This window comes from Chiloscyllium punctatum, chromosome 49 (assembly GCF_047496795.1).
Source record: "Chiloscyllium punctatum isolate Juve2018m chromosome 49, sChiPun1.3, whole genome shotgun sequence".
NCBI lineage: Eukaryota > Metazoa > Chordata > Chondrichthyes > Orectolobiformes > Hemiscylliidae > Chiloscyllium > Chiloscyllium punctatum.
In genome coordinates, this window is record NC_092787.1 from 53,393,378 (window position 1) to 53,410,658 (window position 17,281).

Sequence of the window (17,281 nt, forward strand, 5' to 3'; positions counted from 1 at the left end):
ACTGAGATGAGATTTAAATTCCAAATTTTATTCATTGAATTTAAATTTAACCAGCTCTCCTGGTGGGATTTGAACCCAGTGCACCTCTGAATTACAAGTCCAGTGATAGTCTCATTCAGCACAGCTCAGGGTCAACAATGTGGCATACAAATTATTTTAAATGCCAGATTGTTGTAAAGGAAAGGGGAAAGGTCTATAGCTGGGGACCTGTGTTTGGAGCCTGAAGTCAGGTTGGAGGCAGAAGGGCAATGCAATTGCTTTAGTCTCCCCATATTTTGTTGGAGGGAACTTCTGCTTACCGAGTACTGAAAGTCAGACAATCAGCCTGTTAGTTTAGCAGCAGTGAAGAAAGAACAATTTTCTTTTCATGATCTGAAGAAACACTCCTTAGTCTCTTGACCCCACAAAGATAATTTCAAACTTACTTTTGCTGGTGTTCTTTTCTACAAGTTGTAGAACTGATCTGAGAATGCACAAGGTACACTGTAATGTATTCTTCCTCAATGTGACAAGTGGAATCCTATATCCATTGTTGGATCCGACATATTAAGAGACTTTAACCATTCAAAACTGATACTGTATTTGTACAGCAGTGAACTATGCTGAAACTGGCTACAGCTATAACTGAGGAACAACCAGAATGGGTGACATTGCATCACCACTTGCATCTAACTTGAATCAGACGGTTCAAGGTCAACTTGGCTCCTTTGAGTACTGGTGTTGGGGGTTTCAAAATCCCTCTGGTTCAAAAGATGAAAGGGCCTACAGGTTGGTCTCCTATAATGCACATTTCCTCAATGCCATTTGGCTTCAACATGATTGGTGAATTGGGGAACGATTTTTTAAAAACACAAACTCCCATTGATTTTACGCGATTCCATCCCGGTTACCTTAAGTCCACTCTCAGTGTTTACTTCTGGTCAAGCAAAAGAGGTTGGATGTTGGGGCAAGTTTTTCTGACCTTATTGTTGATGTTGGCAAGGATGTTTTCGAAATTATTGCAAGAGCAAAGATTTGGATTTCAAGGCTCTCATCATTGTGGACAATGCACCAAAGCCATCCTCCTGTCATTGGTGAGCTTTCTAAAAAACATCAAAGTGCTATTTCTATCTCTAAACACAACCTCTCTCGTTCAACCCATGGAACAGGGTGCAATAGCAGCTCTAAGGCACACATTCAGGAAGCTGATTGCAGCTACTGAGGGGGATAATGACAGCAGCGTCCTTCTATTGTGGAAGAGCTTTCAAATTAAGAATGTTATTGACATCATTGTGGAAGCCTGGAGTGATGACAGTAGGGACGGCTTGCATGGTCTTTGGTAGAAGCTTCTCCAATATTTTCTTCATGATTTTAAAGGTGTTGAACTATCAGAGAAGCTTCCGGCAATCAAAGAACATTGCATCACTCTTGCAAAGCAAGTTAGATTTGAAGAACTGGAGACTGATCCACAATAACTTATTGCTGCAGGGGAAATCGAAGCTCCAGATGAAGATGATGAAGTCCAGGATGCAGTACCATGAGAACATTCCACTTCTGTTTTGTCTTCTATCCTGAGGGAAGTTGAGGAGCAGTTGTAGCTCTTAGAAGAAAATGACTACAATGAAGAACACAGCAGGATAGCGGTTCACGGCAGAAAGTCTTATCTGGCACCTTATGAGCAGCTTCTTCATGAAAGAAGAAAGATGGCAAAGTTGCAAAAATGGATGCCTTTTTTAGCCAAACCCCCCAAGAAACAGTCTGAGGCCAATAAACCACAGCCACCCACTTCTGGACTAAATATTTTCTTTCATTATAATCCTGCACCCAGACCTTCACCTGAAAATAGTGATGATGATGCTGATGATGACCCTCAGCCCCTGCCTTAACACAGTACTGTAACTTAGCGAACTTAGGAACCCCTTAAAGTGTTAAATTTACTGTATTATTTCATTAAAATGTACGATTTACCATTTACTTAGACGGTGCTATCATTTGTGTTAGGTTAACCACTATTTTTGTTTTGATTTTTCCTGATAGTTTTGGTGGTCCACCCCAACTCTGTTTTTCCCATACCCCTGTTATTTCTATTGCGTGATTTTCTATGACATGAGGTTACATGGGAACACAACTACCGCATTATAGCAAAACTGACTGTACCTCAGTTCTGGTCTTTGGCACTGAGGACATGAGAATTATCCCAAGAGATAAGAATGTTATCATTGCATTTTAAGAAAAAAAACAATTGTGCCCAAACCCAGTTTTAAAGTTATTTTGAGAGAGATGACTCAAGCTTTCTCAAAGTGTAGCCTGAGGCTGGCAAAGTGGTTTTGCTGAAATGGACACTGCTCAGTTCAATTGCAGTGATCAAGTTCTCTGTCCGATCCACATTTCATGGGCCTATCATTGTTTGTGACTCTACACCTGATTTTTGCAATGGTGATTCTGAGAGGAATTATACACCAGTTTTGAATGATACAATCCATATTTCTTTTCAGTTCAGTTGTTCTTTAAATGTGCTTGTGTTGGCAACTGAGTAAAGCATGTTGTCCCACTGTCAGGAGAGAGTCACAAAGAGTAGTGGAAGAATGGTGTGCAGATGGGAAGCAGCTGTCTTGGGAACCCACAACATTGACTCTGGGCCAACCATCCAGAGGGACCAGAGGAGCAGTTGCATGAGAACAGTATCACCTGCAGGTTCCCCTTCAAACCACACATCATCCTGACATGGAATTATATCCCTGTTCCTTAACTGTTGCCAAATCAAAATCCTGGAACCCTTTTCCTAAAAATGTCAGTTTCTATGGAGGGGTAAGAATGCAAGCAAAGTGTGGGGTTAGGGTGGCAATTCAATGAGGTGAGTAGGGCGACTGGATGGTAGTAAGTCTGGCGGATAGAATGACAGTTAGTTATGGTGCCAGGCAAGTAAATCAGCCCTTAATGTAAATGTTGTGCCCAGCCGAGGTTGACGGTGAAGACAAGGAGGAGGTATCAGGTCTGGCATTGGAGGTGGGGTTATGTTGGGGGTGGGGAGTGTTGCATAAGGTGTGAGGAAGCTGCTGACATGCATTGGGTTGGGATCAGGTAAACTAACATCACCGTTGATCAGGTTGGTGGGAATTTGACTAATCCATTTTGTGGGGTGTGTGGAGGTGTTGGATAATGCCAGTTAGAGTAAGCAGCAGAAAAAGGGGAAAGGTGTTGGGTCAAGGGAGGGTCAGATCAGGGTTCATGGCTGTGGAGGGTGTCTGTCCTGTCTTGGGGATGGGAAGGGTACTCAGTTCAATAATTAAATGAGTGTTAGAATTGGTTTAAACTCTCCAATTCATTTGGGCAACAAATAAGCTTAACTAAGTCAGAAAACTCCGAAGTCTGTATTTCACGGTTGTGTTTGGAAGCACAGGAGGTTTGGAGGTTGGATGTTGCTGGCATAGGGAATTAACCATTGAAAGTTTCAACTTCCTGGACAATTCCCAGGGAATCTGCTGCATCCAGCATTCCACATGCACATTCCCAATGCACAACTCCAGTCTGCGCTGCTCCATTGAAGATCTGGCCATTAAAGTAAAGCATAAATAAATTTATTGCATTTGAATTTGAAATTATAGAATAAAGAATAAAGTTATTGGAAGAATTTCAGCTGTCTGTAGGAAAACTCCCAAAGCTACTTCTTTTGGGAAACCTAGCTAATTCTGGATTAATCATATATGCAGCTGGTTTTAAAAGAAAATGAAATAAATCAAGTAAGACAATCAAAACAAAACACAAAGTATTGAAGACAAATGGGTAATAATGGAAATATAAAGGTTGTAATAAATGGAAATATGAAGGTTGTCATTTATATAAATGATTTGGATGAGAAATTAGGAAGCATGGTTTGCACGTTTGTGGATGACACCAGAATTGGTGGGCTAGTGGGCAGTAAAGAACATTACCTAAGAATACAAAGGGACCTTGATCAATTGGGCCAATGGGCCAAGGAATGCGAAATAGAGTTTAATTTGGATAAATGCAAGTTGTTGCATTTTAGTAAGTTGAACAAGGGCAAGTTAATGGTGGGACCCTGGGGAGTGTTGTCAAACAGAGAGACACCCAGGGTACAGGTACATCATTCCTTGAAAGTTGCATCACAAGTATACAGGGTGGCACAAAAGGTGGTTTGCATGCTTTCTTTAATTGCTCAGACTATTTTATTTGATTTGATTTTGATTTTGATACGTACATTTTACAGATACAGTGAAAAGCTTTCATATGTTGCCTTGAAATGGTGCCGTTTTAAATAATTTAAGGAAATGGAAAACAGAAAGTAAACTATAGCTTGAAGAGAGTCCATCAGTCCTGAGCCAGCTCAACATCGTCAATAATACCTGCTCCACCATCTCTCTGGCACTGCTTTGTATGCACTGGACCCAACAAATGTTAAAGTCACTGATCCTCATGCGCCATATTTGCTACTGGGCTGATACTCCTCCTCCCTGTCGCCCACACCAGGTCAACCAACATCAGAGTTGTGTCTTTAACCGCTGGATCCACCTCTTTAATGTTGCCATGATTCTCGTGGTGCCACCAGCACGGGACACAACCAACAACAAACTGGCCAATCTTCAGGTGCCATCTTTTGCCATTGGGCTTACCTCGCCAACATCACCTCTGGCAATGTAGCAGCCATCAATTTCAGAAGACTGGAACAACTCAGATCAGAGAGAAGCAGGTAATAAGCTGAAAGAACTACAAACTGTATAACTGGAAATTGTTGAATCATGTAAAAGATAACATTAAAAAGCAATAGAATTACTTTAGAAGAAAATAACTTGGAAAATGAATTAAAGAAGATTAAAAATCAATCAATATAAGTTAATCATTTATAATGTACTATTATTTTCCTTCTGTAATCTGCAATGCATTTAACTCCAAAATGCTTGATTGAAACTAAACCTGGATCAAATAAATGACTGCAGATGCTGGAAACCAGATTCCGGATTAGTGGTGCTGGAAGAGCACAGCAGTTCAGGCAGCATCCAAGGAGCTTCGAAATCGACGTTTCGGGCAAAAGCCCTTCATCAGGAATAAAGAATAAATGATGCTGATTAATGTAATTAAGGCCAAACTGATTTAATCTGCTGATCAAGTAAATTGGATCCATGTTTGGGATGGATGTCTGCACAATTGCTGACCTGTCTGATTGTATGGAGGAGCTATGCAGATTTTTACATTTTAATACTGTCCCTGGCTATCAAAGACACAATGTGAAGAGGCCTAGGAACAGATGAGTTGGGCATTGCTGTTCCACTGTGGAATTCTGATGAAGCTCAGCACAGGTTAGTGGGATCATATTCAGTGTTCTTGTGTTATGATTTGATTCAGCTGGGTTTACATCAGGTAGTGGGGCTCTTCTGCAAATTTTCACTATCTGAAATGTATCACTGTCATACGTTTATCCTTCATAGTCTGGAGAAATAATAACTTATACCATGAACTCTTTAGCAGTAACACTGAGCTAAGAAGCCCCTGTATTAGTCAGTTATTTCTCTTAATTGTTCTCAAGCTTTCAAACATTTAATGCAAGTGGAGCTCTGAGACTTTTTTTCTATCTAAGAAAAACCAAACCTGATACCTCCATTAGGAAGGATTAGAACCCAATACAGTCACAGTGGCTAGCACTGCTGCCTCACAGCACCAGGGACATGGGTTTGATTCCACCCTTGGGAATTTGTCTGTGTGGAGTTTGCATGTTCTCCCCGTGTCTGTGTGGGTTTCATCTAGGTGTTCAAGTTTCCTCCCTGGAGGAGGTTAGGTGGATTGGCAACACGAAAATACCCAAAGTGTTCAGGGATGAGTAGGTTAGGTCTTTTAGCCATTGTAAATTCAAGGTTGCAGGATCAGGGAATGGCTCTAGGTGTGATGCTTTTCAGAGGGTTGGTGTGGACTTGTTGGGCCAAATGGCCTGCTTCCACACTGCAGAGATCCTATGGAAAATCTTTAATAATTTGAACTTTTTTTTTGTGTAAAGGGAAAAAGTCAAGATGTACATTAGCCACTTTTATTTTGAACATGATTGGGCTTTCTGTGGTTACTAGGATGTCTGGATGGTCTCTGTTTGTAAAATGTCTAAAATTAGGAAACACCTGTTCCAGTGTCTCAGACTTTCTCAATGGAGAAAATGTGTGATTTTTTTTTCCACTACCCTTACTGACCCTCCAACATTAGTAGCTTCTACCAGTAAGGAGAAACTATCTGTATAACCTGATACACTGTCTTAACTTTGACACCATATTGTGCATGCTTGAATGCAGAACTGGCTTGAAGGAAGAAGACAGAGGGTTATGGTGAAGAGTTGCTTTTCAGACTGGAGGCTTGTGACCAGCAATGTGCCATAAATAACAAAAAGCAGTGGGGCTGGATCCACTTTTTTTTTGTCCTTTTTTTAAAAAAATGTTCTAGATGTGAACATAGCAGCTACAGTTATAAGTTAGCAGATGACACCAAAATTGAAGGTGTGGTTGGCAATAAAGAAGGTCACCTTAGTACAATAGGACCTTGATCAGTTGTCCCACTGGGCTGACGAGTAGCAGATGGAGTTTAATTTAGATAATGTGAGGTGCTGCATTTTGGAAAGGCAAATCAGGGCAAGACTTACACACTTAATGGTAAGATCCTTAGGGGTGTTGCTGAACAAAGATCTTGGTGTGCAGGTAGACAGGATAATGAAGGTAAAAACAATGACTGCAGATGCTGAAAACCAAATACTGGATTAGTGGTGCTGGAAGAGCACAGCAGTTCAGGCAGCATCCAATGAGCAGCGATAATGAAGGTGGTATTTGGTATGACTGCCTTTATTGGTCAGTGCATTGAGTGTAGAGATTGAGAGGTCATGTTGCAGCTGCACAGGACATTGAGTTAGGCTACTTTTGGAATAATGTGTTCACTTCTGGTCTCCCTGCTATAGGAAGAATGTGGTGAAACTGGAAAAGGTTCAGAAACTACTTACAAGGATGTTGCCAGGACAGGAGCATTTGAGGCACAGAGAAGCTGAACAGGCTGGGGCTGTTTTCTCTGGAAGCTGAATAGTGACGTTGTAGATGCCTATAAAATTGTAAGGGACATGGATAGGGTGAGATGCCAAATTCTTTTCCCTAGGGCTGGTGTCTCCAAAACTAGAGGGCAGATGTTAAAGGTGAGAGAGATTTAAAAGGGACCTAAGGGGCAACTTGTTCACACAAAGGATGGTGTATGTATGGAATGAGCTGTCTGAGGAAGAGGTGGAGGTTGGTACAATTACAACATTTAAAAAGAAATTTGAATGGGTACATGAATAGTAAGGGTTTAGAGGGATATGGGCTAAATGTTGGGTAATGAGACTGTTAGGATATCTGGTCAGCATAAACAAAATGGACTGAAGGGTCTGTTTCCATCCTGTTAGAGCTGTGATTCTAACTCATAATTATTCACCCAATTTGGAATCCTGTATCTCTCAGCATTCTATAGTGATGCTTAAGCAGGCTTGCCAATCACTTTTCCAGGGCATCAAAGAGTGGTCAATGATTGGCTGTTTTAGTGGTGCCTTATTCCTCAGTGTTTTATTTTAAAAAAATTATTCACTTCAATATAAAATTCACAGCATGCAAATATAGTAATGGTCCAATATGTAGAGGGAATGAAAAGAGACTACTGCAATTAGAGCTGTGAAATCCCAGCTAACAATTTATTCATAGCAAATTTGATGTTTTCTTTCTCGTTAAGAGTTCAGTTTGGAACTTCACAAAACACGTCCAGTATTTCCATCCTCTCACAATGGTACCTAATGCATTATATAGTGTGGTTTCATGTTGGCCATTAGGTTTTTTAAGTGTTTTATGTAATAGTGGCCAGACATGCTAGATTACTGAATTTTATGTTTTGTATTCTGTAGTTAGATTATGGAGATGTACAGCACAGAAGCAGACCTGTTGGTCCAATTTGTTCATGCTGATCAGATATCCTAAATTTAATCTAGTCTTATTTGCCAGCACTTGGCCCATTTCCTTCTAAACCCATCCATTTATGTACCCGTCCAGATGCCTTTTAAATATTGTAATTGTACCCGTCTCCACCACTTCATCTGGCAGCTCATTCCGTACACACACCACCCTCTGCATGAAAACATTGTCCTTTTTAAATCATTCCCCTCACCTTAAACCCATGTCCTCGAGTTCTGGACTCCCTGACCCCAGGGAAAAGATTGTCAATTTACCCTATTCTTTGTGTGCCTATAGAAATTTAGCAATTCCAAAAGCTGTAGTTTGGAGTTCTTGTACTTAAAACAAGGGCTAGAAATATGCTAATGACAATTCTGTTTGAAAAGGGTCAGTACTTTTTTTAAAGGCTTGACATTCAGTACATTCCTTACATTTTTCTATGTCCAAAATTTTCCTTTTTGCAAAGCAGAGGTTAATTTCAGTGGACTTCTGCATTGAATAGTTATTAAAGGTGCAATGTCACTACTTTGAGTAATACTTGTGTTCTGTTAGTGCAATTCTGTATTGCAAGTTTTAGAATTCATGGTGGATAAAATACTCTTGCGTTTCTGAAGAATATTATGTAAATGTGAATCCATCTCTCCTTTGGTTTCTGGAGTAATGGATAGTGAAAGTAATTTTTAAAATTAAGGTTGAGCAGAACACAGAAATCTAATGAGAAAAGTGGCTTTGTGAATATTGCAAGCTGTAGAATCTGTTCCAAATGTTTATAATTTCAAGATTTTTTTTTAATGGAGTAGATAGCTTCCACATAATTGTGATCTGAATTCTAAATTAATATTCATATGTGGGCTGCAGAAATTGAGTGAAAGCATAAAAGGAGGCAGGGGATTCGGTGAAGGTTAATGTGAGCAGTTGGGGGTGGGTCAACGAATGACTGATTACTTCATCCCAACCCCAATATCTGCCACTTCCTGTTTTAAAGGCATATTGATGGGTAGTTAGCCTATATCATTTGAGATGAAAGTTGGTTATTTGATGATTAAAATTTTAAGTATCTTCAATTGCACACCCATTCTGTTTATTTTACAGAACAGAACCCACCAGGTTTCCCAAGCCTGAGGAACCTCTGAAACCTATGGAAAGCCAAAGGTGAATCCATGTCATAAGTGCTCTATAGCAGAGCAGGGTAAGTTGATTCCTTCCTCCCTGCTATCTTGGTGCCTGTCTGAAAGACCTCCAGATTGTCAATGGGTGACAGCAACTTTAAGCAGCTTTCTAGTTAAGTTATGAAAGATGTTTGGGGAAATCTATTCTTCAGTTTCCCAACCCCTCATGACTGGTGCTTGGAATGTTGGATATTCAAATTAACTTGCACTGCCTATTTCATTCTTAGAATTTTCATTTCACATTCCATATCCAAAATGTTTCCTTTTTTTGCATAGCAGAGGTTAATTTCTTCCTCCTCCTTCACCAGTCTCACCACATCAAATAGATCATGAGCTTTGTCTAAACTTTGTTTCCTCAGATTAGTTTTCCATGTATTCTGAATTAGCTGAAACTAGTCGTATGACCTCACTGCCCTTAGCTCCATTTTTCACTTATCTCACCATGTTAAATTATTTTTTGTTATGGACCAGACCAAGCCTCCTCAAAATATTTCAAGAAGGTAGCCTAAACCCTAACTTGTCCTTATTTTACAGGTAGATAGGAAGTGCTGTGTTACAGACCTAATGCGACTGGTCAAACCAATTGACATTAGGCAAAACCTAATTTACTTAAACAGTAGATTATAATTCAAACAGAGTTTAGAATAACATAACTATTGGAAAACATAACTAAACAATAGGCAGAGTAACTATTACTAATTAACTGTCCCAATAAACACCCCTTGGTAGAAAGGCAATTTCAGACACTGATTCCCACATGCAACATTCCCACGTTCTCCAATCCAGGAGGAAAGATACATGAGAAGATTCAGAGAATAGCAGCTAAGAGACATTCACCTGAAGTTTTCAACTGAGACCCCAAAGGCTTCTGCTAAAAACTAAAGAGAGCTTGATTTGAGAGCTGGCCACATCCAGCTGTTTTCATTGTTCAAACTTAAAAGAAAAAATCCCCAAGATTTCAAATTGTTTACTGACTTGGAGATAGCTCTGCATCTCTGCCTTAGAATCTCTCTTCAAAGAAGAACAGGGACAAAATGACCCTTAAAGTGACAGCATCATCACATGTAAACTATGGCTGTATGGTCAGCAGATATAGCACAGAATATTTACACAAGTGAGTGAATTAAGTAACTTGCAAAATCCTGTTTCTGGACAGATTTCTGATGGATGTAGGTTCTGACTTGGTTTGCTCCATTGGACTCTCAGGACGTCAGTCGGTTCGTTTCTCTCCATCACAGCTTTGCTGATGGGCTGGTTCTGGAGCAGGAACTGAGGTAAAGGTGTATTCTGTAAGGCCAGACAATCTGAGCAAAGTCGGGGCTAAAATGTCACTTTTATTTTGTGCTTTGTACCACTATGAAGCACTTGCTGCTCATCCTCAGGATGGCAAACACCTTTTGAGTTGAACTAAGGGAGTGTTGCCATTCAGATGGCAATCTACCTGGTTAGCACAAATTTGGTTTCTGCCATTGTTTTCCCTCCATCAATGGATATGTAAGGTAAGGAGCAAGGGAAACCACTAGTTATCTTTTGGAATTTTGTCACACTGTTTGCTTTGAGTAGCCAATTCAAAACCCTCTTTGCATTTGCTAAGGGGAAAAAAGAAATTGAATTATTTGTCTGTCAGCTGTCGATTGGTCGAAGTGCTGAGCCAAGGATTCCGGTTCTACTCCACTGACTAGAACAAATCACTAATTTGACACACTGTGCAGAGTCATGCTTTGAGCCATGAAATTGCAAAAACAAAAGTCAGGAAAGTTCAGGCCAATGTTTGTCCCTTAACCTGCATTAGTAAGAAACATATATCTGGTTATTATCATGCTACTTTTTCTGGAAACTTCTGCTCACTTGTCCTCCATGTTTTTCTAGCACTATGACGATCCTTAAAAGGCATATCATTGACTCTGAAGCATTTGTAATGTACTGAGGTTGTAAAACTCACTTTTGAAAAACCGTTTTCTTGTTTAGATCATAACACATTAAAGATAAGAGGAATTTTTTTTTACTGAAAACATTTACTTTTGAAAATGTGCTTGGCATGGAACATAAAAAATTGATCTGATGGCTGTTGAGCTGCTTTTCAGCAGTGAAGATCAATGTGACAGTCCAGGATGATTACTACTCTCATTTCAAGTTCTCAATCTCAAAATGAGCCTATCTGTCTGCATTTAGCATCATTTTCAAAACGTCAAGAATTGGCTTTTTAAAATGTCATCTTTCTGCAAGCTGAGCAAAGACTACAGAGGAATGAAATGAAATAGAATTCAGTGAGGACATTTACCTGTTCTTAAACCTGGGAAAAGTGAGACTGCAGCATTGAAAAGTGCTTGTTCAATAACAGATTCTAACACGTTTCCTATGATAGGTGCTCGGTTGACTGGTATATAACTTGCTGCTTTTGGTCTCCCTCATTTCCTTGAATAAAGGTGTTTCATTTGTTGTTTTTATGCCCATCCTGATGAAGGGCTGATGCTTGCAATGTTAATTCTCCTGTTCTTGAACTTGATCAACTATGTTTGATAATGCACTCCAAATGGAATCATCTAACTTTCTATCATAGTCTTCAAATAAGCGAAAACCTTAGACTATAACCCGTTCCCCTTCTCCTGATAGTCCTACAGATGCCTATTTCAGTCATCCAATCCCTCCAGATATGGGGAACAGAAAATTCTGCGATGACAATTGTTATTTTGTCTTAACCGATTACCTGTTTAGATTCTAATACTAAGAACCAAAGATCCCAGTTGTATAAATAGTCACTGGGTAAATCAGACACATTTTTCCACTGGCCATCCAGTCTTTATTCCAGCACAGTTGCAGTTACACATGGGGACCCTATGGAATCCTTATCGTAAGGAATTGCTAGGAACTGGATTTTCTGCCTGCCTTTTCTATGTGACTTTTCTATTTTCCTCCAGAAAAGTTAGACTATTTAATACATAGTCCTAATTCCTGAGTAATGGTATTCTACTGGCCACATCCTTGCCTCATTTGCCACAGCTACATCTAATTCCAACCTTTTATTCATCAACCCTGGGCCTTGACACTTGTCAACCACCCCTCCCTCTGCCAAGCCTGATCCAATACCCCCAGTGCTAGATGGCTTGAATCCTCAAGACTTAAAATTAGCAACACAGATAAGTGCATTTGCTATATTATTTCAAAAGTCCTTTACTTCTAGAAAGTTCCACCTGATTTTTAAAAAATATCAAAATGGAACACCCTTATCCAGGCCAGTAGATCCATTGCATTCTTTTAAACTCTGTTTAAAAAATAGGAGAAGCATTAAATAGTCACTTAAGACAAGCCCTTCATCCCAAGAAGGAGTGGAGTGAACCTTTCTTGAACTGCTCTTAAAGCAGTTCAATCTTTTTTCAAGAGAAGAGATCAAATCTGTGAACAGTACTCCAGATATGTTGTCACAAAGACTCAGGACAGCTGCTGTAAAGTTTTCCTTCTTTCACATTCCATTCGACTTGCAAAAATGGGGACATTGCATTTGCTTTCCTAATCACTTTCTAAACCCAGTTATACCAGGACACCCAGATCTTTCTTTAGTATTGAGTTCTGTGATCTCTATTTAATTAGGCTACTTTTCTATCCTTCCAGCCTAAATGGACAACTTTACTTTTATCTACATTATAATCTATCTGCTTTTTATTTTGTCCACTCACTTAACCTGTCTACCTCATTATGTACTCTCTATCTTCTCAATATCTTTCCTACCAATCTGGATGCAGTTAGAACAGTTAACTATCATACATCTGGACATTCACCCTCTCAATTGGTATGGATTGTAAATAGTTGAGGGCCCAGCCCTCATTTCCAATACGCTACATTATTCCACTTATTCAACCTGATCCATTTATCCACTCTTTACTGTTATGAACATGCATAAAGGATCGCTTTATGTCACCCTCTACACCATGAACTCTTTCTTTGTGCAGTAACGTTTTGATGTGACACCTTATCAAATGCGTTTTTTTTAAAATTCACATACACCCCATCAACCAGCTCCCCTCTTTCAGTGTGAAAGTTAGCTCATCTAAAACTCCCCAATCAATGAGTTAAATACTACTTCCCTTTCACAAAGCTCATTTTGGTTTGGGCTGACCACATTTCAAATTTGAACATACTTGATTCTGACACCTTTCTGATGACAGATGTTAGGTTGATTGGCCTATAGATTGCATGTTTTGCTCTCCCTCCTTTCCATGAATAAGGGTGTTCCATTTTGATATTTTTTAAAAATCAGGTGGAACTTTCTAGAAGTAAAGGACTTTTGAAAGAATATAGCAAATGCACTTATCTATGTTGCTAATTTTAAGTCTTGAGGATTCAAGCCATCTAGTCCTGGATTTGTGCACCTTTAGGTCCAATAGTTTTCTAGTATGCTGTCCCTGGTGACAGTGATGTTTAGAAGTTCATCTCTCCCTATCATCATGATTTCCAATTACCTTTTGGAGAGTTAAATCATCTACGGTGAAGGCAGATACAATATATTTGTTAAAATCTTCTGCCATTTCCTTGATTTTTATTATTGATTTCCCCTGGCTCATTTTTGAAGATTGACATTAACTGAAGTTATATTTTTCCTGTTCAAGTAATTGCATAAATTCTTAGTATTTGCATTAAATTGACTTTTTTGTTCTTTTTTTCTTATGCTTTTCTTCATATTAATCGTTTGCATTTCTTTTCATTTTTAGTTTATTGCACTAACATTAACATTTGCCAATTGGTAGTTGGTCTTTCCTTTTTTTTTTAATTGGATTACTTAGTGTGGAAACAGGCCCTTCGGCCCAACAAGTCCATACCAACCTACCGAAGCGCAACCCACCCAGACCCATTTCCCCCACATTTACTCCTGCCCCTAACACTACGGGCAATTTAGCATAGCCAATTCACCTAATCTACACATTCTTGGACTGTGGGAGGAAACTGGAGCACCCAGAGGAAACCCACACAGACACGGGGAGAATGTGCAAACTCCACACAGTCAGTCGCCTGAGGCGGGAAATGAACCAGGGTCTCTGGCGCTGTGAGGCAGCAGTGCTAACCACCGTGCTGCCCACCTTAATCTTATTCTTAACTTATTTAGCCACAAGCTTTGAGAAGGCTGTATCATCTTTCTTTCAGACTGGGATAATCTTTGCTGAAAATGATTAAATGAATAACTTTTAAACATTGGCTTTGGAAGGGTGAGAGGTGATCTTATTGAACTGGTAAAGATCCAAGGGACTGAACAGGGTGAATACCATAAGAACATCCCCTGTTGAGAGCAGTGGATTTGAGTGCAGCAACAGGATAACTTGCTGCAATTTGACAGGGCTTTGTTGAGGCCACATCTGGAATACTGTGTACACATTCATTTTTTTTTTATTATTGGACAACCAACGTTTATCAGATTAAAATTGCCACCATCTGTACCAATCTACCTTATTAACCTTGTTTCCTGGTTTGCCTTAGTCAGCTCTGCTTTCATACCTAACTCGTCAAAGGTCCACATTCTTCTTTCAAACTGATCTGACATGTCGTGACTACTGTGAGAGCATATCATATGGAATTGTCCTGCAGACTCTAGAATGTCTCTTTCCAAGCTACCTTTGCCTATCGGGTTATTACAATCCACATGTAGGTTAAAGTCACCATGATTATTTTGGTACTTTCCTTAAAGACTGTGTAAGAGTTTGGAGTAGGAGTAACCAATTCAGCCCCTTGAAGCTGCTCCACCATTTGATACAATCACAGCTGTTCTCAGCTGGCCTCACTCCACTTTCCAGCCCACTCTTCATTTCAATTCATTACGAGTTAGAAATCTGTCTGTCTCCACTTTAAAGTTACTCAATGTCCCAGCATCCAGCACACTTTGGGGTTGTAAATGTCACTGATTGTATGAAATAACAGATGTAATTTTCCCCCATTCACCACATTTACCATAGGTAGCCCACTCACCTGTATAATGGGGACAATTTAGTCCAGCTAACCTGCACATCTTTGGGCTGTGGAAGGAAACCACATCACCTCATGGAAACATCTGCGAACACCAGGAGAATGTGTGCAACCACCACAGTCAACCAAAGCTGTAATTGAATCCAGTTCTTGATACCAAGTCAGTGTGCTAACCATTGAGCCACCATGTACTATGTCTCTGCTTACATGATCTCCTTTTCTGACCTGCCTGCTCCACAAATATTTAGGTTGATATCTAGACCCTTTTAATTATGTGATTGGCCAAAGCACTGCTTCCAGCCTAGTTCAAGTGTAGGCTATCCCAATGATATAGCGGTCTCTCCAAAGCCGTAAGAATCAGCATCCACTTCTCTGTCACACAAATGTTTGAGCCACCCACGTCATCTCTCTAATCTTAATTTGCCTATTCCTACTGGCTCGTGGCTCAGATAATAATGCTGAGATGATTGATGAACTTGCTGGACAATTATAAATACTGAGGTTCCCCCATCTCAACTTTCTGGGGCTCCAGACTTACATTAGGTATTCACAACCTTCTGTCCATGACTACTGACCAAATCAGAAGACCCTAACATTCTTAGAATGAAATATTCAGTTCATTTCTCCCCTCTCTGATACATCAATGTCTACATGCTGATTTTCTGCTCAAATTCTGAGCCAAACTTATTTGAGCTACACACAAGTCAGAAAGCTGTGCTCATTCTGGAACATTAGGGATTAGGAACTTCCAAATCCTGCAGTTCTAAATTAACAAAAATAATGAAATCTATCACTCGCAAGAAATTAATAGATTGTATAATAGATGATTAATTAAAAAATTATAATGCTTAAAATTTCTGGGCTCCAACAATATGACCAAAATGCTCATCAGACAATCAATTGCACATTTTCCCTGTGATATCATCTTTCTATTTTTATCTGAGTGCATTTGTTGGCATTTTCTAGCCTTGAACCATCATTGGCTCCCTGCCCTTGTGGTCGGGTGGAGACTCTGGGAAAGGTGATAGTCTAGTGGATTTATTGCTGGACTGTTAATCTAGAAATCCAAGTCATGTTCTGGGGTCCCAGGTTTGAATCCCGCCATGGCAGATGTGAAATTTGAATGAAATAATAATCTGGAATGGGATCTAATGTTGACCATAATGTCACAAACATCCTTTAAGGAAGGAGACTGCCATCCTTACCTGGTCTGGTGTACATGTACCTCCAGCCCCACTGCAATGTGGTTGATACTTAACTGCCTTCCACCACCAAAATCATCTTCCCCTTCCCACCCCTCTCTGGCTACCTCAAAGACTGTTCCCTTCAATAGTCTTCGATACCACCACCAAACCTTCAGGTACCTTCCCCTGCAACCGGAAAGGATGCAAAACCTGCTGGTACACCACCCCACCCACTTCCATCCAGCACCACAGACAGTCCTTCCAGGTGAGACAGAGGGTCACCTGCCTCTCTTCCAACCTAGTTTACTGCATCAGGTGCTCCTGATGTGGTCTCCTCTACACTGGGGAGACCAAACGTAAACTAAGGGAATGGTTTGCCGAACATCTCAGCCTTCCCATTCCCTTTCCAATATGACCATCATTGCCTCCCTCCATTTCCACACTGAACCAAACCACAAATTGGAGGAATAACACCTCTACTCCCACCTAGGCAGCCTACAGCCCGGAGGACTCAACATTGAGTTCTCCAATTTCAAATGACCTCCCTTCCCTTCCCTTGTTTCGATTCCCTTCCCTTCCCAGCCCCTCCCCCTCCCTTCCACTCCTCCCAGCCATCTACTAGATTCATTCTTCCCATTGACCAACCAGGTTGTACCCTCTACCTGTCGTCACCTATGAGAAAGTGAGGACTGCAGATGCTGGAGATTAGAGTCAAGAGTGTGGTGTTGGAAAGGCACAGCAGGTCAGGCAACAGCCGAGGAGCAGGAGATTCGATGTCTCAGACAAAAGCCCTTCATTCCTGATGAAGGTCTTTTTCCCGAAATGTCAATTCTCCAGCTCTCTGATGTTGCCTGACCTGCTGTATCTTTCTAGCACCACACTCTATCTTCACCTATCCCTACTTCACCACCCTGCCCCCACCACCCCTGTTACCTGCAGCGTCTCCTAGTCCTGAAGATTTACATTTGAAACGGCAACTTCTTCACCTCCTGACGCTCTGTGTTCTTCCAGCCTCCTCCCTGTCTACTGTGGGTAATTAAGGCAATAA